The sequence below is a fragment of the Peromyscus californicus genome, unplaced genomic scaffold (genome assembly GCF_007827085.1).
Source record: "Peromyscus californicus insignis strain IS unplaced genomic scaffold, ASM782708v3 Scaffold_2__1_contigs__length_46816999, whole genome shotgun sequence".
Lineage (NCBI taxonomy): Eukaryota > Metazoa > Chordata > Mammalia > Rodentia > Cricetidae > Peromyscus > Peromyscus californicus.
In genome coordinates, this window is record NW_026294540.1 from 32,884,092 (window position 1) to 32,909,140 (window position 25,049).

The 25,049-nt window shown below is 46.5% G+C and overlaps 1 protein-coding gene across 2 annotated transcripts in view; it reads left to right on the forward strand.

The window, feature by feature from the left end:
• Gna12 (G protein subunit alpha 12) overlaps positions 1 to 25,049 on the forward strand; it is an 82,662-nt gene that overhangs the window by 21,639 nt on the left and 35,974 nt on the right. The window lies entirely within an intron of this gene.

The following is a 25,049-nucleotide window of genomic DNA, read 5'->3' on the forward strand; positions in this document are numbered from 1 at the left end:
AGGAGGTGCTCAAACTCATTTGTGTTGGTAGAACCCTGGGCAAAACAGATAAAGAGGAAAGCCAAGGGTTGTGAAGATAAAGATGCCGCTGCCTTGAGACCTCTGAGCAGCTGAGGGCAGGGAACTAGCTGCCAGTACAGGGCTGGGACACCATGGAAAGACATGTAAGCCAATATGGCCAGCTTAGGGTGAGGGCACAGATGGCTATAATTTCCATGGCCCTTGCAGGCCACTGGAGCCTTGGTCCCAGCAGAGGAGTGCCACCTTGAAGCTTGTTCTGGCAACTGACCCTGGAGAAAGGCCAGAGGTCACAGGGGCTCCATTGGAGGTATGACAGTGGGAGTGGGCAAAGGCACCAGGGCCTGGAGTCTGGAAGTGTTTCCAAGAATTAACACTGAGGACAGTATTCTGAAATATGGAAATATGATTGTGTGTGCCATGTTTAACTAGAAAAAGAGCAAACTGTGTTTTATCTTGTTTTTGTGTGTGTAAGTGTGGACAGAGTGAGTTGGGGGCGTTTGTGTTTGTGGATGGGTGGGTGGTGTTTGTGTGGTATGGGGGGTGGTGTTTGTATGTGTGTGGTGTTTGTTTGGGGTGTGGGGGGGTTGGGTATATGCACGGGCAGGTGATGTTTGTGTGTGGGGGTATAAGTTTTGTATGTGAGGATGTCAGGTGTTGTGCTTTGTTTCTTGACCTTATTCCTTTGAGGCAGAGGATTTTGATGCTGGGGATTCCTTTGAGGCTAAGGATTTGAACTCGGGTCCTCCTGTTTGCACAGCAAGCACTCTTACCCACTAGGCATCTCCTCAGCGTCACGAGCTTCAAGTAGAGACACACCCATACACATAAATAGAAAATAGAATAAATCTTTTTAAATGGTGGTTGATATGTTGACATTCATCAAAATCATCAACTAGTGAGAACTTTTACTTCTCTTTCCTAGAATATACACTAGCTTCACACACAAAGAAAACTGTTCTCCTTGTATCTGTGATTTTACCACGTCCTTTATTCTTCCATAGACTCACTCATTTGCATTGTGTTTTATAGATTTTGTTAGTCTTATTGACACAAGGTCTTACTCTGTAGCTCAAGCTAAGCTCTTTGTGAAACTCACTGTTTAGTCAGACTGATCTAGAACCCACAATCCTCCCGCCTCAGACTCCCAAATCCTGGAGTTACAAGCATGTAACCACACCTGGCACATTTTATAGATGTGAGTGTACGGTTTTACTTTATTATGTCTGCAACAGACCTTTCAAATTTCATTCTGTTAATTTTGTTTGTCTGGCCAGCTAGAATACAAGATCCTTTGACATCCAGGGTTGTGATTTGATTTTCCCTGTCCAGGGAGTGACAGATCCTTCCTAAGTGCATGTTGAATGGATTGTTTTTAAGTCTTTGCATCATGCCTGCTTCAAGATAGCCTTGTTTTTCTAACTCTACAAAGGTTTATTATTAGCATGGCCGAGAGCATCTGACTTTAGAAGGCCCGCATTCAGGCTCTATGTCTTTTACCTGCCCTAGGGACCCTTCCCTGATGCCACCAGAAAGTTCTGAATTTGGGACTGGAGAGATGGCTCAGCAGTTAAAAGCACTCGCTGCTCTTTCAGATGATCTAGATTCAGTTCCCAACACTCACATCGGGAACTCTAGCTCCAGGGGATTCAGCATCTCTTATGGTATCCTCAGGCATCTGTACTCATATGCATGTGCACTCACATGCACAGACCCACCTACATATACATAATCAAAAATAATTACTGTAGAAGCTGTAGCGTTAGAAGCCACATTTGTCCTTAACTGCTGCCATTCCTCAGTTAGATAATCAGCCTTTTTCTAGAAATAGTTCTCTCTCCTCTCTGCAGTTAGGAAACTGATCCCTCGGGCTTGCCTGTGCCTTAAGTGCAGTGTAGAGGAGTGTTCTGGGGGCCTGGCCAACTCCAGTGCTGCACCCAAAGTGTGCAAAAGGCTCCACAAGCAAAGGTTACAGGAAATGGCTTGGGTCCAACTTCTATGTTACATACTCCCATCAGAACCACTGTTATCAAAGCCACGGGGGAGATTGATGTCTGTCTCTAATCTCTGAGACTGTTGAATTCCAGCAAATGTGAGGTCACTGAGAGTAGCAGAGGGCCTCAATGACAAATCCATGGAGCATCTCTCGTTGGTGTTCTAGGACTTTTCACTGACTGTCTTGGGATTGGGAGCTTAAGAAAGTTGATTTTGTTCAACTTCTTTGCAAGTCCCTCTCAGTCCTCATAGGGTGTGAGAAAGGAACCCACGTGACACATATCTTTGAAGAGACAGGAAGGAACATGTCACATTCCCTGGTTATTGGACAGTCTGCAGATCCTGATGCCAACAGGTGGGTCTTTGGATTCTGAAAAGGCTGCTCCTGTGTGCTGGTGCACACCTATAATCCTAGCACTCAGGAGGTGGAACAAGAGGATAGTCTAGGCTATATGGTAAAATCTTATCTCAAACACACAGACTCATAGAGAAGGAGAAAGACAGGGACAGTATGCAACTGACCCCTAGCAAGCAAATCTGAGAGAAAAACCTTCATAGGGTGCATCTCAAAGAATTCATTCTGGTAGTAGCTCAAGGATGGGCAGGTTTATTCTGAAGTTGTTTTTGTTTTGTTTTGTTTGTTTGGTATTTTTGGTTTTTGAGACAGGGTTTCTCTGTGTAACAGCCCTGGCTGTTCTAGAACTCACTCTGTAGACCAGGCTGGCCTTGAACTCACAGAGATCCCCCTATATTCTGAAGGTTTTATGTTTCTTTTTCCAGGGCCATGTATAGTCTAACCAAGCTCTCTGCCACTGAGCTGTATTCCACTCCAGCCAGAAGTTAGGAGATAAAAGTTGGAAACACTGATTCTCATGTTTTTTGGCTCACTTTGTCAAGAATATTGGTGTTGATGTGAATTCTATTTGTGCATATGATGTTGCAGAAAGTTCCAGGTAGTGGATCCCAGAATGTCCTGGGTAGCCTTTAAGGACTTGGTTTGATTCCTCTGTCTCCGTAGGCCTGGCACACTGCTGACACACAGTAGGTACTCAAATGTTTGTTGGATATATAAATAAATACAAAGTCTTGGGAACTGGAAAAGCAGATTCCAGTATTGCTGATCTTGTCAACAGAATGTTACCATGTTTCTGTAACAAGGTTGAGGTCTGTAAGCAGGAACACAGTATGGCCTCAAGTTTCCTGGCAGCTCTCCCTTGACTGGCAGACCTGCTGAGGACGGAAAATAGCTCATGGGTTCTAGAGTGTGACAGTCTTCTAAGGTGGAGGGGACAGTGGAGCAGAGAGCTCAGAATATAGAACTACTACTAGAGGTTTCCATTGTCCTTTGGGAGCCTGGCTCAGAGTGGATTGTTTTTCCTGGGGCCACCCAGGGAGTTAGTGGGATTTTCAAGACTCCTTTCCTTATATAGAGTCATGGGGAGGATTCATAAGTCTTGTGAGCAGATGGTAAAAGCAGTTCCGTACTCACGACTCCCTTGAGCTGGTGATACAAGGATATGGTTGCTCTGACATCCCCTGGGGACTGGCACCATTTTCTTGTACCCTAGTTACTACTGAGGAGAATGCAGGCTTCCTGCAAGACCTCAAGATAGACACCTAGTAGCAGGAAATGGTAGTTTCCCACTGTTGAGAAGAGGACTCCACTTCTCAGTGGTCTTGATAGAACAACTGTAGTCCACACAGCTCCTGAATTTCTTAAACCTAGAATACTTAGAAGGCTCATCAGAAAAATCCTTGCTTGGCCTCTTTCACTTAGACAGCCTCTTAGCAGAATGGGAATGGCTCCTTAGAGTGGTGTCCATGTAGACTAGGAGGTGGCAGCACTGTCATCTTTATGAAGTGTTCAGGCCAAGACCATGGTGGCTGCCTGACCAACAGACTGTACTGGGCAGATGAGTGTGGGACCGGAAGTTTACACCTCACTGGAAGATTTTCTTTTCCTCCTTGCAGTATTGAGAATTGAACCTAGGAACTAGCACTTGCTAGGCAAGTGCTTCTACCCTAAGCTACATCTCCAGATGTTTTCTTCTTTTTCTCTCACAAATATTGCTCCAGTTGGCCTCAAACTTTTAATTTTGATTTTCCCTTAGCCTTTCCAGTGCCAGGATTATAGGCATGAGCGACCAAAAGCAGCTAGGTTTGTTTTTTGTTTTTTGGTTTTTTTTTTCACCTTAAACAATAGTCAGGTCTGGTGGTGCCTGGGCTCTGTGGGGAGCACTTCAGGCTCAAGCTATAACACTTGCTGTGATGTTTCCAAATCATCTATATTATGCACTGGAAGCCTGTTCCTTGGATGGCTGAGTGGTATTCTATCTGATAGACATGTTATTGATCCATTCCTTAGGCAGTGAACATGGGGTATGGTGTTATATGTATGTGTGTGGTGTGTGTGCATATGTGTGCAAGTGCACTTGCTTGTGCACACACGCAGATGCCCAAGGAGGACATTTGGTGTCCTACTCTCACTACCTTCTTCTTTGAGACAGTCTCTCGCTGAACCTGGACTTTGCTATAAGCAAACCCCAGTGATCCTCCTATCTACACACACACACACACACACACACACACACACACACACACAGAGAGAGAGAGAGAGAGAGAGAGAGAGAGAGAGAGAGAGAGAGAGAGAGAGAGAGAGAGAGAACTGGGGGTCCCAGGCATATACTATTACACCCAGCCACCCAGCTCTCTACATAGGCTCTGGGGTTTTTTTTTTTTTTTTTTTTTTTTTTTTTTTTTTTTTTTTTTTTTTTTGGTTTTTCGAGACAGGGTTTCTCTGTGTAGCTTTGCGCCTTTCCTGGAACTCGCTTTGGAGACCAGGCTGGCCTCGAACTCACAGAGATCCGCCTGGCTCTGCCTCCCGAGTGCTGGGATTAAAGGCGTGCGCCACCACCGCCCGGCGGCTCTGGGGGTTTAAACTCAGGTCCTCATGTCCACAAAGCAGATGTGCTTACCTCTGAACCATCTCCCCAGCCCCATTTTATTCTTCTTGACAGCTGAGAAAACTCCATTGCATGTCAGTTGATGGGTACCTGGCAGGGTCTGTAACCTCACTATTAAAACAGTGCAGTTCTTGGAGTATACCTCAGAACTGGTGGCCAGATTGTGGGTTTATTTCCATGGTGACTGCGCCCATTTATGTTTATTTCTGCCAACAGTGTATGAGATCTCGCCTCGCCAGCACGTGTTTTCTCCATAGTAGTCATTCTGGCTGGTGGGGAATCTCAGTGTCATTTTAATCTGCCCGCTTCCCTGACAGCCGAGGGTGCTGAACATTTTCTCAAGTTTATTTGCCATTTGTACTCCATGTCTCAGGACCTATCTCTCCATCTTATTTGCTCATTTACTGGCTGGCTCGTTTGTTTTGGGGGCACTTCAATTTTTGCATTTTCTTTATATAGTCTGTATATTAATCCCGTCAGTTGTCTAGCTGGCAAAGATTTTCTCCCATACTGTAAGCCATCTTCACACAGTTCACTGTTTTCCTTTGCTGTGCAGAAGGCTTAGGATAACCCGTTTCTTAAATGACAGTGTTGTTCTGTGTCTTATAAGTCTTCTTAATGGCAATTCCCCAGAACCTTCCAAATCCTAATGTGCCTTTCAGCCATTACATAGTCATTGTCCATTCAGTAAACTAACTTGAATGTACTGTACTGAATGTTAATGCCATCTGAAATGTAATTTCATGGTGTTCTAGTGCCTTTTAAACTAGTGATTAGTGTGCAATGTACTTACAGAGATTTAAAAAGAAGACTGAGAAGAGAGATTTGCAAGTAGCAGAGACCCAGGAAGGGAGGCAGAAAGAGACTACGCACCCCAAGAGTCCTTCACTCACAGCTGACAGCCAAAGACATCACCGTTCTTATTTTAGATGTGTCTTCTATTTCATCACTTTGAAATTTCTTCCATGATGCTTTCTTCTCCTCCTAGAACTGAAACCACACTATTTAGACTGGAGTCTTCACCAGCTCCATCTCTGTGTCCTGATATACGTGTCTCATTCATGCATGCATCCATTCATCCCAGGAACTCCTGAGTGCGAGGGCTAAACTCAGTATTGGGAAGACAGCAGTAGTCAGGTAGACACAGTCTTTGCAGCCATGAAATTCATATTCTTGTGGTTACACAGCTTAGGAACAAATAGTAAATTAAGAAATATCTGATCCGGGCATGGTAGCATGTATGTATAATCCCAGTATCCGGGAGTTTGAGGCAGGAGGATTCTGGGCCAGACTATGCTACATAGTGAGATCTTGTCTCAAAACAAACAAACAAGCCAGGAGGTGGTGGTACACGCCTTTAACCCCAGTGCTTGGGAGGCAGAGGTAGACAGATCTGTGAGTTTGAAGCCAGCCTGTTTGACAAAGTGAGTTAGTTCCAAGACAGCCAGGACTACACAGAGAAACTGCAGGGGCGGAGCATGGAGGGGGCTAAAGAGATGTGGTTAAGAGCGCTGACTACTCTTCCAGAGGACCTCCATTCAATTCCTAGGACCCAAATGGCAGCTCACAGCTGTCTGTAACTCCAATTGCAGGGGATCCAATGTCCTCTCTGGCCTCTATGGGCACCAGACTCATGCATGATGCACATATATACAGGAAAAACACCCATACACTAAAATAATTTCTTAATTTTTTTAAGGGGAAAAAAAGGGGATGTGACTGCCAGGTGATAAGGAGCCTGAAGAATAATAAAGCAGATTGGGGGAGGAAACAGTTGCTGATTTGTGCTGAGTTTCCTGGCTCAGGGATGCTGAGCAAAGACAGCGCAGAAGAAATAAAATAGCAGATGTCTGAGAAAGACTATCCAGACAGAGGGGTCAGGGAACAGGTACTCAGGAGGGCTTATACTGGGTACTGTAGACAGCCAAGGCCCATGATGATGAGCAAAGCACAGCAGACTGAGGGCAGAGAGAGGGATATGGTAAACATTCTCTATTTACTATAATCCTAGCACTCAGGAGGCTGAGTCCAGCCTAGCCTGCAAAGTTTTCAGGCCAGCCTGGGCTGTCTAGCAAGTCTTTTTTATCTCAAAGAAACCAAAAACAGGAGGTAAGTGCTGGGCTTCATCCACTGCATAGACAATTAAAATGGAGAAGACTAGGGAGATACCCCAGTCAGTAAAGTGCTTGCTTATGCAAGCATGAGGACCTGAGTTCAGGCCCCAGCATCCCATAAAAATCCAAGTGAGGTGCTGTCCGGCTGCAGTCCCAATGCTGGGAGGCAGAGACAGGAAATCCCCGGGGCTAGCTGGTCACAGCCAGCCTAGCCTAATCCCAGTGAGGGACCCTGTCTCAAAAATAAAACAGAAACAAGAAAGATGACTTCTGAGTAACAGCACCTAAGGTCAGCCCTTGGCCTCCACACAGACACACGTTGAGCACACTTGCTATACATAGATATACACACAGATAAAAATAAGTGGTGGGAAGCTATTGCCATGAGTAGAAGAGATAAATGGTGCAACCTGTAATTCTAGTGCTGCATGCTGAGTGGGACATTGCCCAAGAGCAGGAGGTGGGTAAAGGTTCAGGAAGAGTGAGAGTAGGGTGGCCACTCAGGGCCACAGGGTCCATTCAGGAGGGCCGATGTGTGTGGTGCCCTCAATGCCTTTCCTGTTTTCTTAGTTGTGAGCCAGTTTCCTCACCTGTGGATGGAGTATGACTGTCCCTTTCTCATGGCTGCTCTTGGGGTAGAAAGGGTCTGTGCACACCTCATTTGTGTCTGGACACAGCTCAGTGCCATTTGTCAGCTGCTGCCCTCGGCCCAAAAGCAACAACTCAGTTTGTTCAGTTCATGTTCTTATACTATTTTTTTTTTTTTTTTTTTTTTTGGTTTTTCGAGACAGGGTTTCTCTGTGTAGCTTTGCGCCTTTCCTGGGACTCACTTGGTAGCCCAGGCTGGCCTCGAACTCACAGAGATCCGCCTGGCTCTGCCTCCCGAGTGCTGGGATTAAAGGCGTGCGCCACCACCGCCCGGTGGCAAACATCTTTAATCCCAGCACTCAGGAGGCAGAGGCAGGCACATCTCTGAGTTTAAGGACAGCCTGATCTACAGAGTGAGTTCCAGGACAACTAGGGCCACACAGAGAAACCCTGTCTTGAAAAAACGAAACTAAATGGTGCCACCTTTGAACACATTGTTTGAAAAATCAAATTGTTGGCCCTTCCGTTTGTATCTGAGCCATACTGGTATGTGGAGCTGTTCACTCTGACCAGCACATGGCTTGCCACAGTGGTGATCTTGTTCCCCTCCTGATGTGCATTCAGGTTGTTTACCATTTCCCCTGTGCCCGACAGTGCCTCACTGTATGGCCTTGCCTGTGTCCCTAATGTGTTGTGGCCAGAGCTGAGCTGGAACGTACTTAGATGTGGGTTGAGGGGCGGTTTCAGGCCAGGCTGGCTCCACCAGATGCCGTCAACACTGCTTCTCAGGGGACGTATCCGAGGTCTGAAAAACCACATAGCTTATTTTAGATTAATGAACAATGCACAGTAAATATATCATTGGATCTTACTGAATATGTGTGCTGCAAAAAGAAGGAAAGGGTGATGGAGGGGCGCCAGGATCTATCTCCAGCAGGAATGGGAGACATGTAGATACAGATGTCACTGTGCTGGGGAAAGGGCTTAGTGCTCACCAGTTTGGGAAGCCAGAGCAGGCACACCATACCTGGCCTGCACTGTGGTTTCTGTGAAAAGAAACAAAGCAAGGTGGGACAGGAGGTTTAGGATCAGGCAGTTTAAATCATGTTGGGGACTACAAAGTGGTCCCTGGTGGTCCAGCATCTGGCCCTGGGTGACTGGGGCAGAGAAATACAGCATCAAACAGGGGACAGCCAGGGGAAACTTCAAAGAGGTGTCTCTGAGAATGTGCTCTGTGTTGGCTGATGAGATGGGATGGGTTCTCACAGGGGAGTGTATCTTGTCCTTGGGAAGAGCTGTGTCTCACCAATCAGCAAGGCCTCAGGTATCACAACACCAGAGATACAGAAAAAGGATCCACCTGTGGATCTGGAATGCCAAGAAATGTGAAATCCACCATTTTCCTGTCCTAGCTGGGCAGGCAACAGGCTGAGGAGCCATAGGACAGGCCCTCTGAAATGCTCAGCCTGGACTTCAGCCCCAGAGACCTTGAATCAAGAAGTCTGGGGTTCAGGCTGGAGTCCAGAGGTTCAAATTCCTCAGATGATTCTGAGACTGGGGAGAAGATGTAGCCTGCTTTTGAGGACCACTGACATAGGCAGTCACATAGAGAAGAGAAAGAAACCAGAGCCCTGGGTCAGCTCATGGCTGTCAGAACATCGCAGCCAGAAAGCAGTATGGAGAGGCCAGTGTCACAAGAGAAGCAAACTCCATACTGCTGTTGTGGATGGGACTCACACTATAGTGACAACAATAAGATGCACCTCTTTATGATAGTAGTTTACCAAGTTCATTTGCCATCCAGTTTCCGACCACCCGATCAGTGGTTTTGCCCACCTGTCTCCTAAGAGATGGTCATGCAAGAGTGTCCTGGTCTGAACTCTTGTCATAGCTCACCCCCTCCCTACCGTATAACCCATAGTTCTTGACTAAGGGCAGTGTGGAGAGAGACTTTAATTCTATCCTTTGGTTCTGACAGTCTGATGTCGGCCTGCTCCTAATGCTTTGAGGTTTGGGCTTCCCCATGGATGCAGACTGAATTACAGGCTTCGTAGCATGGCCCAGCCTTGGAGAAGGTAGTCTCTGAGGACCTCAGAGTAAGCAGGCAAACACAGCTTCTTACAGTCCGGCTCTCCCCTAGACCTGCTGCTGTGTGGCAGGGGCAAGGCAAGCAGTGTCCTCAGTTTTATTGGCATCTTGACCAGTGGTGACCAAATCTGAGAGTGGCTTTGTGGTCCACACATGGATAAATGTATGACAGAAGGCCAAGCTCCCAAATAGGCAGTCTCCAAGTCTACTTTGGCAAACTTACAAAGAATTTGCTTTTAGGTGGTAGAGATATAACCCAGGGCTTTGTGCATGTGAGACAAACACTTTACCACTTAATTATACTGCAGCCCTCAAAGATGTGTGTGTGTGTGTGTGTGTGTGTGTGTGTGTGTGTGTGTGTGTATGTATGTATGCATATGCATGCGTGCACACGAATGGAAAAACCAAAGGGCAGCTTTTAATGTTCCTCATGTGCGGGCCACTTTGTGTTTTGAGACAGGACTGACTGGGCCAGTCAGACTAGCAATTTTTCCCTGTGTCAATATTTCCAGCACTGAGATTGCAAGTGCATCACTACTCCCGGACTTTGTTTTTAGTGTAGGCTCCAGGGATTGAACTCAGGCCCTAAGTTTGCAGGCAAGCACTATACCAGCCCTCCTTAACAAAAATCTGCATTTGTATGTGTGTATGATATGCATGCACATGAATGTTGAGGACACACGTAGGTGTGGGCACATGTGTGGGTATGGAGAGTTGAGTCGACACTGGGTCTTCTCAATTTCTCTCCACTTTATTGAGGCAGGGTCTCTTGCTGAACACAGAGCTTGCCAACTGGTTGGTCTAGCTAGCCAGCTAGCCCTAGGATCCACTGTTACTTGCCTCCCAAGTGCTGAGAATACAGGCAGTAGCTGGGCCTTCCCAGTTTTCGTAGGAGTTCTTGGGATCCAAACTCCACGCCTCATATTTGCATGGCATATAGTTTACCCACTAAGCTGTCTCTCTAGCCCCTTAAAAAAAATTTAATAAAGTGACAACCTTGACATTAAATTTCTTCTATTCCCAAATTATTTTACTCACTTCCAAACAGTAGTCAAGGAAAAATCCAAAAGGCCCAGTGAAGCCTAGGCCACAGCATTAGTCCAGTGTCCACCACCACAGTGGTGTCTTCTCTCCACATAGTCCAGGCCTCTCCAGTCTTGTTTAATTTTGTAAAAATGCGCAGGAGATTCCTCCTGCCAGGGAAACTGCCACAGCTTCCTGCGTGGCTGGCTCTCTCTTAAGGTCAGCATCAGCGCTACTCTGTGGCCTTCTGGCAGCTTGTTTTTTGACAGTCCCTTCCCACAGACAGAACAGTAGTGTGGTGCTGCAGGCCTGCCTTGCCTTGCTGTTGACTTGTCCATGTTCTTCCTCTACAGGTCAGCTTCTCAGGGACCCAGCCATAACTGGCCTTGGTGCTGCCACAGGACCAAGCACACAGCACCTCTGGGCAAACTGAATTAGGTTCAGCGGGCTGCCACAGAACAGAAATAATGTCCTTGTCACATGCAAGGGCCTGCTGTTAGGCACGAGAAATAAAATGTGAATGTGTCTTAAGCCCTGTGCATAGTGCAGCCTAGCAGGAAGGCCGGCCAGTAAGCCACTACAGACTCCCATGCTGTGCCATACAACGAGGAAAAGGTGGGCAGGATAAGGGGTGTTTGTAGACTTGAGTGACGCCAGGTGTCAGACACAGCCTGGTAAACTCCCACCTCGGAAATTCTGTGCCACGACAAGCAGCCAGGCAGAAAGCAGAGCAAGGAGCTGGGGGAGGAAGCACACCTGAGGCTCCCGTGGCAGAACTTCTTGGGAGTTCATGGGTGCAGAGAAGTGCCCCCAAGTCTTAGTGTGTGACTTTGAGTTTGTTCATGGGCTTGGATGAAGTTGAAAGGTGGTTTATTCTGATGTCTGTAATTGTCTTTACTCCAGACTGTTGGAGGTGTGTGTGTACATATGGTGTGTTCACCAGTGTGTGCTTGTGTGGAGGTCAAAGGTCAATAGATGTCTTCCTCAGACACTCTTCATCTTTCTCTTTGAGATTCAGTGAACCTAGAGCTCGTTGTCTCCACTAGACCGACTAGCCAGCAAGCTCCCCAGTGCTGGGCTCCCCAGTGTGGTGCTAGCACATCCAGCTTTTTAAAGCACATGTGCTGGAACTGTTCAACAGAGCTGGGAACTCAAGTCCTCATGCTTGCCCACTCTGCTACCTCCCTAGCCACCAGCCCCCACCCCCCTTTTGAGAGCTTACTACTGCTCTGTAGCCCAGGCTTACCTCAAGCTTGCAGATTCCTTGCCTCAGTCTCCTTGTGTGCGCTGGTTAGAGGCATGTACCACCATGCTAGCCTGACCCAGTTACTAGCGTTAACTAGAGTTAACTAGTTAACTAAGTTACTGGAGTCTACATCAGTGTTGCTTGTGCTCAGGAACTACAGCAAGCTGGAGACTGAAAGTGCTGCTGTTGGAGTTCTTCTGATAAAGGCACAGGCTCAGTGAGTTCAGCTCCCAGAGGCAGCATTGCTAATAGCAAGTCAGAGCCTCCTAATCTCTGCCTGGCCAGAGCTCTCCAGGGAAACATCCGTGAGGGTATGTAGCTATGTGAAAGGAGATTTCATGAGAGGAGTTGGCTCCATGATTATGGAGGCTGAGCAGTTCAGTGATCTGCCAGCTTGGAGAGCTGAGGAAGCCAGGGTAAAATCCAGGCAGAGTCCTAAAGCCTAGGAACGTAGGGAGCTGGCAGTGGGGGCCCTGTCTGAGAGAAGACCAGTAAGTTGTCCTGGCTGAAGCAGCAAGACAGGGAAAGGGCAGGTCCCTCCCTCCTGGGCCTTTTCTCTGTCCAGGCTGTTAGGAGCAGGGAGGTGCTCACCAGTACTGGGAAGGGCTGTTCTTTACTGAGCCTCCGAACCAGTGTCCTTGGAAATACCCAGGAACAGTGGTTTATCTGGTCACCTGAGGCACATCATGTTGACACTTACATTTAGCCGTCATAGTCTGTGTCCCTGGCTTGTAGACACAGAAGGCTTGCTGACAGGCAGACCTAGTCAGAGATCTAGATCTCCTCACTACAGCCTGCTCCACTAGGAGCAGATCCATCTTACACTTAACTTGCCTCATCTCTGTCTGTCTTTCCTTCATAGACTCAAGTGTATCTGTGTCATCCGGGAATGCCTGTCTTTGTCTTCAGCTTCAACCCCCTGAGTCCAGAGATAGCAGCATCCAGTTCCCACATGTCCCTCTGACCCCAGGTCCACTCAGGACTCCTTGGTGACATTAGGACTGTCAGCAAACATTGCTGACAGGAAACCTCCCTTCCCTCCCTGGACCAGTTGTACTTGAGGAAGTTTGTACCACATGCCTGCTCTGGACTTAGAAAATACAAACATTACCTTTGTCTTATCAAAGCCTACAAATATTTACAGTTTTAAAACTTTGTTTTGTTCTTGAGCTAGAAAATACACACATAATATGGGTAAAGTGATTACACGTCAAATGTAGGAAGGTCTTAATGACTGTACACACACACACGTGTGTGTGTGTGTGTGTGTGTGTGTGTGTGTGTAGTCATTAAGACCCTGGAAAGCCAAATAACTACTTCCTTTACCTTGAGTTACAGGTAGATCACTCCCCCTCTCTCGCACATGCGTGTGCTCTGTGTGTGTGTGTGTGTGTGTGTTATGTGTGTGTGTGCAGGTATATGGAGATGGATGAGGATGTGTCCTGCCTTATTCACTTGAAACCTGAGCCAGGCTAGCTCCCTGCCTTACTGTTAGCACAATCAAAAGCTGAGTTATGAATCTGGGGAAGATGGCACGGGGGGAAAGTGCTTGCTGTGCAAGAAGAAACACCCAGTGTGCACACGAAGCTGTGTGCGGGGTCCTGCATCCGTAGTCTCAGCTCGGACAGGAGGTAGGCCAACCTGGGAGCTTGCTGGCAGCCAGTCTGACCAAACTGTGAGCGCCAGATTCAGTGAGAAACCCTGTCTCCAAAAATAAGGGGAGTGGCTGGAGAGGTAGTTAAGTGCTTAAGAGTGCTAGATGCTCTTGCAGAGGACCTGGGTTCAGTTCCCAGTGCCCACATGGCAGCTCACAATCAGGAATCCAACATCTTCTTCATGCACACATATGGTGCACATACATACATGGACACACAAAACTTACACATATAAAATAAAAATAAAGAAATCTTTAAAAATTAAATTGTAGTCCAGGTACCTGAGAAGCAGAGGCACTCTATAAATTCAAGGTCAGCCTGGTCTAGGAGTCCAGGACAGCTAGGGCCATATAGCGAGACTCTGTCTCAAAAAAATAAATAAGTAAATAAAATAAGGTCTCTGAAGCCATTGAGGAAGACATCTGATGTTGACCTCTGGTCTCCACACACACACATGCACAGGTAAATGTACCCCCACACAGCCTTACACACATACATGTACTTCAGACACCACAAGCCTAAGTTTCCCCTAAAAGACAAACCATGGCTGGTAGTGGTGGTATTACGACTTCTGTTATTATTTCATTTGTCTGTGGTGCTATGGTCTGAAGGTGGCCCCCAGATCCATGTACTAAAATTCTACCTTAAGGTAGTGGTATTGAGAGACATGAGGCCTTTGGTGATAATGATCAGGTCACTAGCACAAAGTCCTCCTGAATGGGATCAGTAGCCTTAAAGGGGGGTTCCAGAGAACTTCCACCCCTCTACCCTATGAGGAAACAGAAGGCCTCATCTGTGAGCCAGAGTGTCCCTGACCGCTGAGTGGCTCAGCTGGTGCTTGGTCTAAAATTCCCACTCCCAGAACTAAGAACTACATTTCTGCTCTCTCCAAACCACCCAGCCTGCTGTATTTTATTGTAGCTCAAAGAGAGAAGGCATTCGGAACCCTGAAAAGTCATCGTGAAGTTGATACTTCCACAGAGATGCCCTTCCCTCCCTCCCAGGAAGACCCATCTAAGCAACAGAATGTTTCTCAGTAGCCTGGGCTCCAGTTCCTTAGTGCCCTTACAGAAGGGTCGGTGTTTATTAGCCGGAAAAGCAACTGTGTACTTGGAGAAAGAGTGAGACAGAGGAGGGAAATGGCACCAGTCCTTTGCAGCTCTGTACTCAGGTCAGTAAGCCAAGCTGGTGGCCTTTTGGTTGAACTCTTCTGTCAGTTGGCTCTTTTCTTTTGTTATCGACACATGGAAAGGATATATTTACTAAAAAGAATTTAAGCCCGGTGGTGGCACTCGCCCTTAATCCAGCACTTTGGAAGCAGAGACAGGCGGATCTCTGTGAGTTGGAGGATAGCCTGATCTACAAAGCAAGTTTCAGGACAGTCAGGACTGTTACATAGAGAAACCCTGTCTCGGAGTAGGGTGTGTGTTAAAAACAACAGCAACAACAAAAAGAATTTAAAGATAACTATACAGCCTTTTTTTTTTTTTTTTTTTTAAACAGGATGATCCAGTATGCATTTTAAACCTCATTGAGGAGTGCTCATGTGGTGGACCTCCCTCTGGAAACTGGTTAATGATACTTTGTTTGTCTGCTGTTGACCAATAATGGTGTAATGCACATCTATTAATATAAATAATGGAGAATAACCTTAGTGTGGTAGTGCACTCCCAGGATCCCAGCACCAGCCTAAGCTACATGATGCTGTCTCAAGAATGACAGCTTTGGGCATTCCTCCCTGTACCCTATGAGACAGAAGGGTGGTTGCTCTTGTTTTATAAGTGATGACCCTAGGAACCTTTCATTCTTCCTCCCACAGGGGCATCTGCTGTGTGTGTCAGGCCAAGAGACAGGGAAGGAAACATGGCAAACAATCCTGCCCTCCTGGGGCTGACATTCCAGTGAGGGAATAGTGGAGAGATAGTAAGCAAGATAAATGAGTGATCTAATGTGTGTTAGCTAAAGAGAAAAACAAAGGGTGTGAAAGATGGACAATGGGCTCACACATTGTCCTTCAGGGACAACCAGTGCAAAGGCCCCTAGGCAGAGACAAGGAGGCCTCTGAGGCTGGAGTAGACCAGGCCACAGAGATACAAGTAGAAGAAGTGGGGTCAGAAGTCAGGCTGGCCCATGCAGGTCTCCAAGGTGTTTTTAAGGACCTCAGCTTTTGCTGTGAATCCAGTGGTGGCCCTTGTAGGGATTTGAACAAATGAGTGATCTAAACTGACTTGGTTTAATCAGCTAACTGGCCGCTGGTTTTGAGAGTAGACTGATGGGATAATTGTAGATACAAGGACACCAGTCAGAAGACCTGCAGCCATCCAGCTAAGACTGTAATGGTAGTAAAGGGACAACATTTGCTGGCAGCTGGATACAGGACATGGGGACATGTTACTCCCACCTGTCACCACTTAAGTTCTCTAAGTACATATAGTCTCTTTATACCAACTTGCATGGGGCCTAACTTGAGTGTTAGGAACTCTCTTGGGCCTGTGCTCAGCACAGGCTTTGGGGAATAGCAGGTCTCTTGGCAGCTGTTTTTGGCAATCTCCAGAGAGCCCTGGAGTGATTTTTACAAATGCATACTGATGGAAGGGACCTAGACTTTCAGATGTAGCCCAGCCTGAGCCTTCCATGGACTGAGGTGTGTAGAAAATTGGAAACTGTGGTAAAGATGGCAGGAGGAGCTGAGGAGAAAGAAAATGTATCAGCAGATTCCTGAAACAGATGTTGGAATTGCAGGGACCAACTCTGTCCTTTCATAAGTGCTAATTGGGTGCAGCTTAAGATTTTTGTTCTCAGCTATCTAGACTGGCACCATCCAGTCCATGGAAGACAGGTGCAAGTCATCTTAGGCAAATCCTAAGATGAAGGAAACAGCCATAAAAATACCAAAGTATGAGGGAGGGTAGTGTGAGGCCCTGTCTGCCTAAACTGGCCTTGAACTCGAGATTCTGTTGTTTCAGGCTCTGGAGTGCTGGGGTAGAAGGTGGGCTCCAACAGTCTTGTTCATCTAATTATGTACAGTGGCTCCTCATGGCCAAAGTGGTGTTATGTTCCCCCGAGTTTTTTCCTAGGAGCCAAGTGACCACTCTCTCCCAAGTCTGTTTATGTCTGAAACCTGCCACTTAACTTGAAATGCTCAGTGTGACAGTGCAGCAAGAGGCCACTTAGTGCTGATCCTGAATTTACTGACATGCCAAAGTACGTTTTTGCTGATGTTTATGTTACCATTGAGTTTATTTTCTCTGATGATCATTTTATCATCTGTCAGTTTTTTTCTAGTTGGTTGGGTCTTATGAGATTGTTTGTCACAGAGCTGGGCCTGGAACTTGGGGCTTCACAGTGCCTGGCCGTGCTTCACCCACCTTCCCCACTCATGCTAGGTAGTTCTAGAGGTGAGGAACAGGAGCCGGGAGCAAGCCATTTTCCCTTACACTTTATTTTAATGTGTCAGTGTTTCACATAACATTAATGTCATTAATGTTAGCTTGCCCATCAAATTCAAGGCTCTCCTGAACTCAGGCTGAGTGTTTTTAGTTTCACTTTATGCCTTGTCATTATGGTTCTCTTGGAAGTATTGGCTGGCCCTCAGAACAGTAGACACTTTGATTACTAAGTAGAGACCTTAGCACTTTATCTATCACTTCAATTAAGTAGGAATGGCTACATAGTGCCGATGTAAAGCTTGAATGTGAAAGTTTATCAGATGGGTAGAACCCAAATATGTTACTTTTCTGGGTTTTCTACTTAATACTGTTTGAGTAGAGTTAGTGAGCTTGCTGCATTTTCAGTTCTGCTGTGTTTTTTTTTTTTTTCTGACCTGTGGTTCAAAGATAGCTACAAAGGTATTAATGAAGGACAGTTTCAGTAAAAAAGATTGATTAAAAACAATTTGTGAAAATTAAAGGACAGTGAAAGAAGTATCAATATATAAATTGTTGCAAGTTTAGTACTACTTGTCAAAAGCACCAAATATATGTGCATATATTTTATTTATTTATTTGTTTGTTTGTTTGTTTGTTTGTTTTGTTTTGTTTTGTTTTTCGAGACAGGGTTTCTCTGTGTAGCTTTGCGCCTTTCCTGGAACTCACTCTGTAGACCAGGCCGGCCTCGAACTCACAGAGATCCGCCTGCCTCTGCCTCCGGAGTGCTGGGATTAAAGGCATGCAGCACCACCACCTGGCATTTTTTTTTTAAATACTTTTAAACATTTATTGCACGTGTAGAGGTCAGTCCGCAGTTGAACTCAGGTGGTCAGGCTTGGCAAGAGGTGCCTTTACTGGCTGAGCCATCTTTCCATACTATGCATATATTCTGTGTGTGCGCGCGCCCCTGCAGAGGCCAGAAGAAGGAGTTGGATCCCTGGAACTAGAGTTATAAGTGGTATTGAGCCCCTATGGGTGTGGAGAACCAAACCAAACTGTGGTTCTCTGCAGTCTCAGCAAGCACTCCTAACCACTGGGCCATTTTTCTAACTCCTTATGAATAAATTTTGACCCAGAAATTTCATAATTCATCTAGCTGAAATTTCTCACAAGGAAATATAGTCAGTTATGTGCCAGTACGTACAATCGGGGATTCCTGAATGATTTTTTTCTATTCTTCATTAACTGGAAGTGATCCTGGATTGTTTGATTGTATGTTTATTTTTGAGACAAGGTCTCCTATATCCTAGGCTAGCCTCAAACTCACTGTGCCAAGGATAACCCTGAACCCCTGATCCTTCTGCCTATACATCCTCACAGCCTGCTATCATTCTTCCCAAAATCTACCCCTAAACCTACTGGGTTCACACAGTGTGCACCAGCAAGGGCCAGCACCCGTGGTGCTTGACATAAGAACGTATTACACAACTCAACCTGGAGAGACAGACAGACAAACAGAAAGAGCGAGAGAGCTAGAGAGAGAGAGAGAGAGAGAGAGAGACAGAGAGAGAGAGAACACTTGAATATATTCACTCTGGTTTTGTGCTTCTGATTATACATGGCTATTTTACTTTGAACAAAAATCCTATGAAGCACCTTCTTGTGAACAATTTATTCCAATATTTACTATTGCATGCTATTTCCTTCCTTTAAAATACCATGGAGATTATTTCACAGGCTTGACTCAGAAAACATGGAATGAGCACATCGGACTGGAGCGGTTGGGGTGTTTGTTTACTCTTGCTTGTCAGGGCTAAGCACATTAACAGGAAAGCCTCCTTTCCCCTTGGTGTTTGTCTTTATAACATTTGGTGAAATGTTTAGAAGATTGCAGGGTTTCTGGTCTGACACCTGGGAGACCAGGCGAGGAGGGACTTGGCTGTGAGTGGCCACAGGTGGTGGTTTTCGGAAGCCTCTACATGCTGGAACTTAAGCTTTCACCCAGCTTTTCATGCACCGCGTTGGGAGACCTGAGGAATCCTGGGTGGGTGGTGACATCCTCTTTTCTTTCTCCCTTTCTTTGATTTTCAGAAAACCCTCTTCTAGGCAGTTGAAGATCAATGGTGATGCCCTATTTCTCTGCATATCCTAAACCCAGGAGGTTTTTACGTCTGTTTAGGGGGTTAGTGGTTGTTTTTGAGGGTCTCATATATTCCAGTCTGGCATCCTCTTTGTTCTGTAGCCTGGTCTTCCTGCCTCCACCTCTCCAGTGTGAGGTTCACAGGCATGTGCCACCTCACCCAACAAAATGCAGTTTGGCCTCGGGGTCCATCTGTTTTCTGAAAATTTTGCTTGGAATTTCCCACTGACCCACGAATTTAAGTTGCCAAGACCTCACCCACACATCACCCCACTGCTTCCTGGCTTGCTCTGTGTTCTTTTAGTGGTGTGCCCCTTTTCTTTGTTTGGCTCCCATTTGAAGCAGTTGACCACTCTCTGTGGCTGCCCTGTCTTCTTTTTCTTCTTGCAAGACCCCACCCTCCATAGATCTGGAGGCGGAGCTAGGCCTCATGTCCCTTTTCCAAAACTTTTGTTTGTCCCCATTTCGTACCAAAGAAGTTCCAGATTTCTCAGCTCCCCCATGTCTGTGTGTAAACCACGCCTCCCACCATCAGTGACATTTCTGGCTATCCTTCCATTGTTCTGACCTTTCTTTGTAGCATTATCTCTTGACTCCATCTGATGTCCCTGCTCTGTCCTGCTCTGAAAATCTTTGAACGCACCCTGGGAGCAGGAGCCACATCCTAGCCTCTTGGATCTTTTCCCATTGCCTGGCACTGTTCTTAGCCTCGGGCTGCTGGTAGAACTCAGTGGGTGGCTTTCCTAGCAGAATAATGTGCTTGTGTGTCCCAGAGAGAGGCAGCGGACAGAGCCACCAGGGGTACCATCCACCTTCTCGTTGTAAATGGGTGGCTGGGAGTGCCCTGGCTGCCTTTACTTTTCTTTCTGTCTCTCTGGCCTTTAAATGTGAACATCCCTGGTTCTGGTTCCAGGGAGAAACGGAGAGGCGCTGTCTCTGCCTGCCGGATTCATCAACTTACAGAAATGCATCCTGTTTACATTTCTGGCAGCCTCTCGCTGATTTGGATGGTGGCCAACAGCTAGCCACTCAGCCCTTGTGGGTTTTCAACCAACAGTGTTCTGAGTGCACATGCGCTGTGAAAGCATAACCAAACCCAACATGTCCTCTGTGCACCATCATTACCAAGTCTCCTTGCTGGCCTCTGATGTCTAACAAGGCTTTAGTGTGTTTTCTGGGAAGACTTCAGTCAGGATTCACTGCTCTAAAGAGACTGGGTGACCAGAGACTAACCTAGAATCTATTGGAAATGAGACCAGGGTTTTCAAGGTTGGGTCCTCATCTAAAGAGAGTAAAGCCAAAACACCCCAAAATCCATATCTCCAGCAGACAGGGGCCCTGTTTTCAACTGAACATTTAAATGGCTAAATTTATAAGTTGTCTTAAAGATGCCCTTTGAAAGGTTTAAAGTGCTCCGTTGTTCTGGGATAAAGTCATCAAACTGCTTACAACCTTATTTATGTTTTCACAACTGACTGAAATGTACGGTTGTCAACAGATTCAATGTGAGTAACAGTCCCTGGGAACTCCAGTCTGTTGACTTCTGCCTTCTTTCTTTCTTCCTTCGTTAGGTGTAGAGGTGTGGTGGTTTTCTTTGCTTTCTCATTTAGGAAATTGGTCTTTTACTTTAAAAGAGGGTAGGAGACATTGTCATAGTGTTATGCTGTGCAGCCCCCACCCCCACACCCATGCGCCCCATTGGGCTTTTAGAAGCTAGAATCTTGCTTTGTAGCCCAGGTTGGCCTTAACTCGATCTTCCTGCTTCTGCCTTCCAAATTCTGGGATTACAAACTCATACCACCACACCCAAGCTAGTATCTTGCTTCTAAGGTACTGGTACTCTCAGTTCTTTTTTTTGTTTTTTAATTGTGTGTGTGCACTCCTACTTACTCAAATATTGTACCACAGCAAACACATGGCAGTCACAGGACAACTTGCAGGAGTCACTTCTCTCTTCTACCTTGTGAATCCCAGGGATCCAACTCAGGTCTTCAGGTTGGGTGGCAAGTACTCTTACCAGCTGGGCCATCTCATAGGCCTCTGGAAGCACATTTTAAGCCCACTTATGTCCCTGTCAGCACTGAGGAAGGCCTGGCTCCTGGTGCTAGCAACAGTCTTAGTAAGTGATCTGTAGAGATGTGAGTTGCTTTGGGCACACTTTGCTTCTGCTACATAAAAATGATTGTTCTTGAGGATTATCCATCTCTTCTGTGTTTGTGCATTTGTTTCTTGAGACAGGATTTAACCCATAAGTTGCCTAGGCTGTCCTTGAACTTGATCTTCTTGCCTCAGCCTCCCAAGTGCTAACAAGTGTCTGCCATTACAACCTGACTTGGGTTGTAGATTTCATTGAGTAAAGTCACACTCCTTATGAAGCTAAATTCTTTATTATATGAAAATAACACCTGAAAAAATAACCTTGTAGCAGACACCGGAGGTAGAGGCAAGAGGATCTCTGAGAGTTCAAGTCCATCTTGGGCTATGTCACAAGACCCTGTCTCAGAAAACAAAACAACAAGGCCAGATACCACAGAGTAGCACAGTAGGGCTGCCTCGTCCAGCCCATGCGGAAGCTGAAATCCTGTCCCAGCTATCTTTGCCAGGCTCAGGCTGCCACTGTCTAGCAGGACAGGGTCCTCCTTCTGGTTTCAACAAATGGGACTCTGTGCATACTTCGGTTAAGTTTTATTGTACATAATGTACAGAGTAGGAATGATCTCTTTTTCATTCACAACCTTTACAATTTTGTCTTTTGGGGAAGGCAGAGACAAGACAGTGTGGTATGAGAAAGCAGGAAGTGGGAAGGCCCCAAAGGCAGCAGTCAGCCAACGGCAGTGAGGCAGGAGAATGGAGGGCTTGGTCAGACACTGGCCCCAAGTGAGTCCCCGTGGTCACACTCAATATCTGCTGAAGACCCAGCTCTGAACCACAGGAGCCTTGCCTTTTCCTGCTCCTTCCTTTGACTTTTCTAGTGCCCGTCCCCCACTCCATCATTGGAACATAAACTGCTCTGGTTGCTAGTGAACTTTCTGAAGCCTTTTTATCTGAAATAATGATAGGTTTGCAGGAGGTTGCCAAGCTAGTCTGAGCAGTGTCAGCCAGCATTCTCCACTGTTGTGACACACATAATTATAGTACAATAGCAGAAGCAGGAAATGGACATGGGTACGGTGTGCATAACCGTCACAGTCAGGATCACAAAGGTCCTGCGCTGTCCCTTGTCGGTATCATCATCTCCTCCCATCACCAACCTCCACAAGCACCGTATGCTGTCCATCTTTACATTATCATTTCAAGAACATCATACAGGGGGTTGAAGAGGGGGAAGAGAATAGCATATAAACTGTTGTGTAACGTGATCTTTTCAGGCTGGCACTCTTCAGTTGGAGTAACGTACATGAAATCCTTCCAGGTTGCTCTGGCCGTTGGTTCCAGAGCTGAACCCATCACCTTTTTGCCTGCAGTACCAAGGATGGAACACAGGCCTTCTGCATGCTAAGCAAACACTCAACTCCTGAGCCACACCCTGTCACTGCCCATTCCTTTTTATTACTGAGTAGTTAGTGTTCCATAGTGTGAACATTCCACCATCCATATCATGTGCACATTCTTGTGAAGGTTTTTGTGAACAGGTTTTGGTTTCTCTGGGATGAATGCTAGAGAGGAAGGTCCCTGGGCTGTGTAATACATTTAGTTTTCTGAAATGCTTCTGAATCTCCCAGTACCCTCCCCCTCCCCCAATACTGGATCTTCCCTGTGTGTAAATGGGTGTGTCCTCAGCCAAGGCCTTCCTCTGCTTTCCCAGTCTGTGACTATCGTGGGCATGTGGATGTGGGCCTCCCTCCCCTCCCCTGTTGATTCCCTGGCTATGCCTGCTCTCTGCTGGAATCCCTTGATGCCCTTCACCCATTTGCTAACTAGGCTAGAGACTTGAGTTTGAGTGCTCTCTCTCTCTCTCTCTCTCTCTCTCTCTCTCTCTCTCTCTCTCTCTCACTGTGTGTGTGTGTGTGTGTGTGTGTGTGTGTGTGTGTGTGTGTGTGATGTACATGTGTGAGGGTTAAAAGACAACTTGAGGGAGTTGATTCTTTGCATCGTATGGGTCTAGAGGATTGAACTCAGGTTGTCAGGTTTGGCAATAAGTATCTTTACCAGCTGAGCTATCTCACCACCACAGGTTTGAGTGTTCTTTATAAATTAATTCTAAGCACAACTCCATTGTCAGCTGTGTGTTTGGCAAATGTTTTCTCCCATTGTTGAGTGAATGATGTGAGTGTGGTCACCCCGACTCCAAGGGGGCAACACCTCTGCCAGGTATTCCTGTCAATTAGACTGCAGGGAAGACTGACGTGTCACTACAGTGCCTCAGTGGATTGAGGCAAGAGTGGAAGGCTGCAGTTGAACTATCAAAGGCTGCCTTTGATTAGGGGGATGTATTTTAGGATAAGGGACAACTAAAACCATGGAGCCATGTACTTTTCATGGGCAAATTAGGCAGGATATATATTATATCACAATAAGGTTGTCATTTTTTTTAAAGGGTGAGTATGTGGGATGGGGTAGTGCACACCTATCATCCCAGCACTCGGGATATGGAGGTAGGAGGATCAAGAGTTCAAGGCTAGCTTTGGCTACACGGTTCAAAGCCAGCCTGTGCTGCATGAGTCCTTGCCTCATAGATAGATAGATAGATAGATAGATAGATAGATAGATAGATAGATAGATAGATAGATAGATAGATAGATTAGGTAGGTAGATAGATAGATAGATAGATAGATAGATAGATAGATAGATAGATAGATAGATAGATAAAGGGGTAGATGTGGGGAGTGTGGGGAGTTGGCTTGGTGGGTAAGAGCTCTTGTGGTGCTTGTGTGAAGATCTAAGTTCGAATCCCCTGCTCCTACATAAAAACTGGGCCTGATCATGTGGACCTGTTAGGATGGAGACAGGAGGATTCTGGGGCTTACTGACTGCCAGCCTTCCTCCAGGTTTATTTCAATAAAGGAATAAGGTGGAGAGCAACAGAGCAGGATGCCAGATATCCCCGTCTGGCCCCCACATGTGAGCACAGCCGTGTGCACCCACATGCACACGCACATACACCACACACATAAAACAATAAAAAAGGATAAAATACCACATGGGAAGTCGTGGAGCTGGTGATACATAGACTGGCAGGCAGCAATGCAGACAGACCGCCCTGAACTGGGAGGTCTTTCCTACCGTTGCCTTCTTGATATCTGCACTCCTCTACACAGTACTAACTATTCAGAGAGAACTGAGTACCTTCAGGCGCTCACTGCAGACCTCACAGGGTCTGCCTGGCCAATCTTGAAGCAGTGATCTGAGAGGGTGTCCAGGAGCCTCCACTGCAATGGGAGTTTTTCCAGGCCAGGCATCCCCTAGCACTGTTTTATTTAGGTTCCTTCTCCATCCCCTTGACCCTGTCTGCAAGGGGAGGAAAGGGCAGAGAAGCACTTGCTGTATTTTTAACACTGAGGAAACAAGCAAAAGCAGTTTCTGCCGGCAGCAGTGGAGCAGTACATCTGGGGCTTCAGCTCTTGCCAGGGGCCAGCTCAGCTCATGTCAGCTCAGTCTTTTCTTGTCTCAGGGTTGCTCACTGCCTTGTATGCACAACTTCCTGCCTGTTTTGAGTTGGGACAAGCAGTTGTATCTTAGTAGGAGTTGACAGTCCTAGGACAGTGTCGCTAAATGTGCACTCCCTGTGCAGCAGCCCTATCCCAGTGTCTTCCCAGAAGGAAAGGAGATAGTGCACACGAACCTCCAGCCGGAGATATAGGCTGCTGGTCTAGTTTCCTCTCCACTACTATGGTAAAACACTGACCAAAAG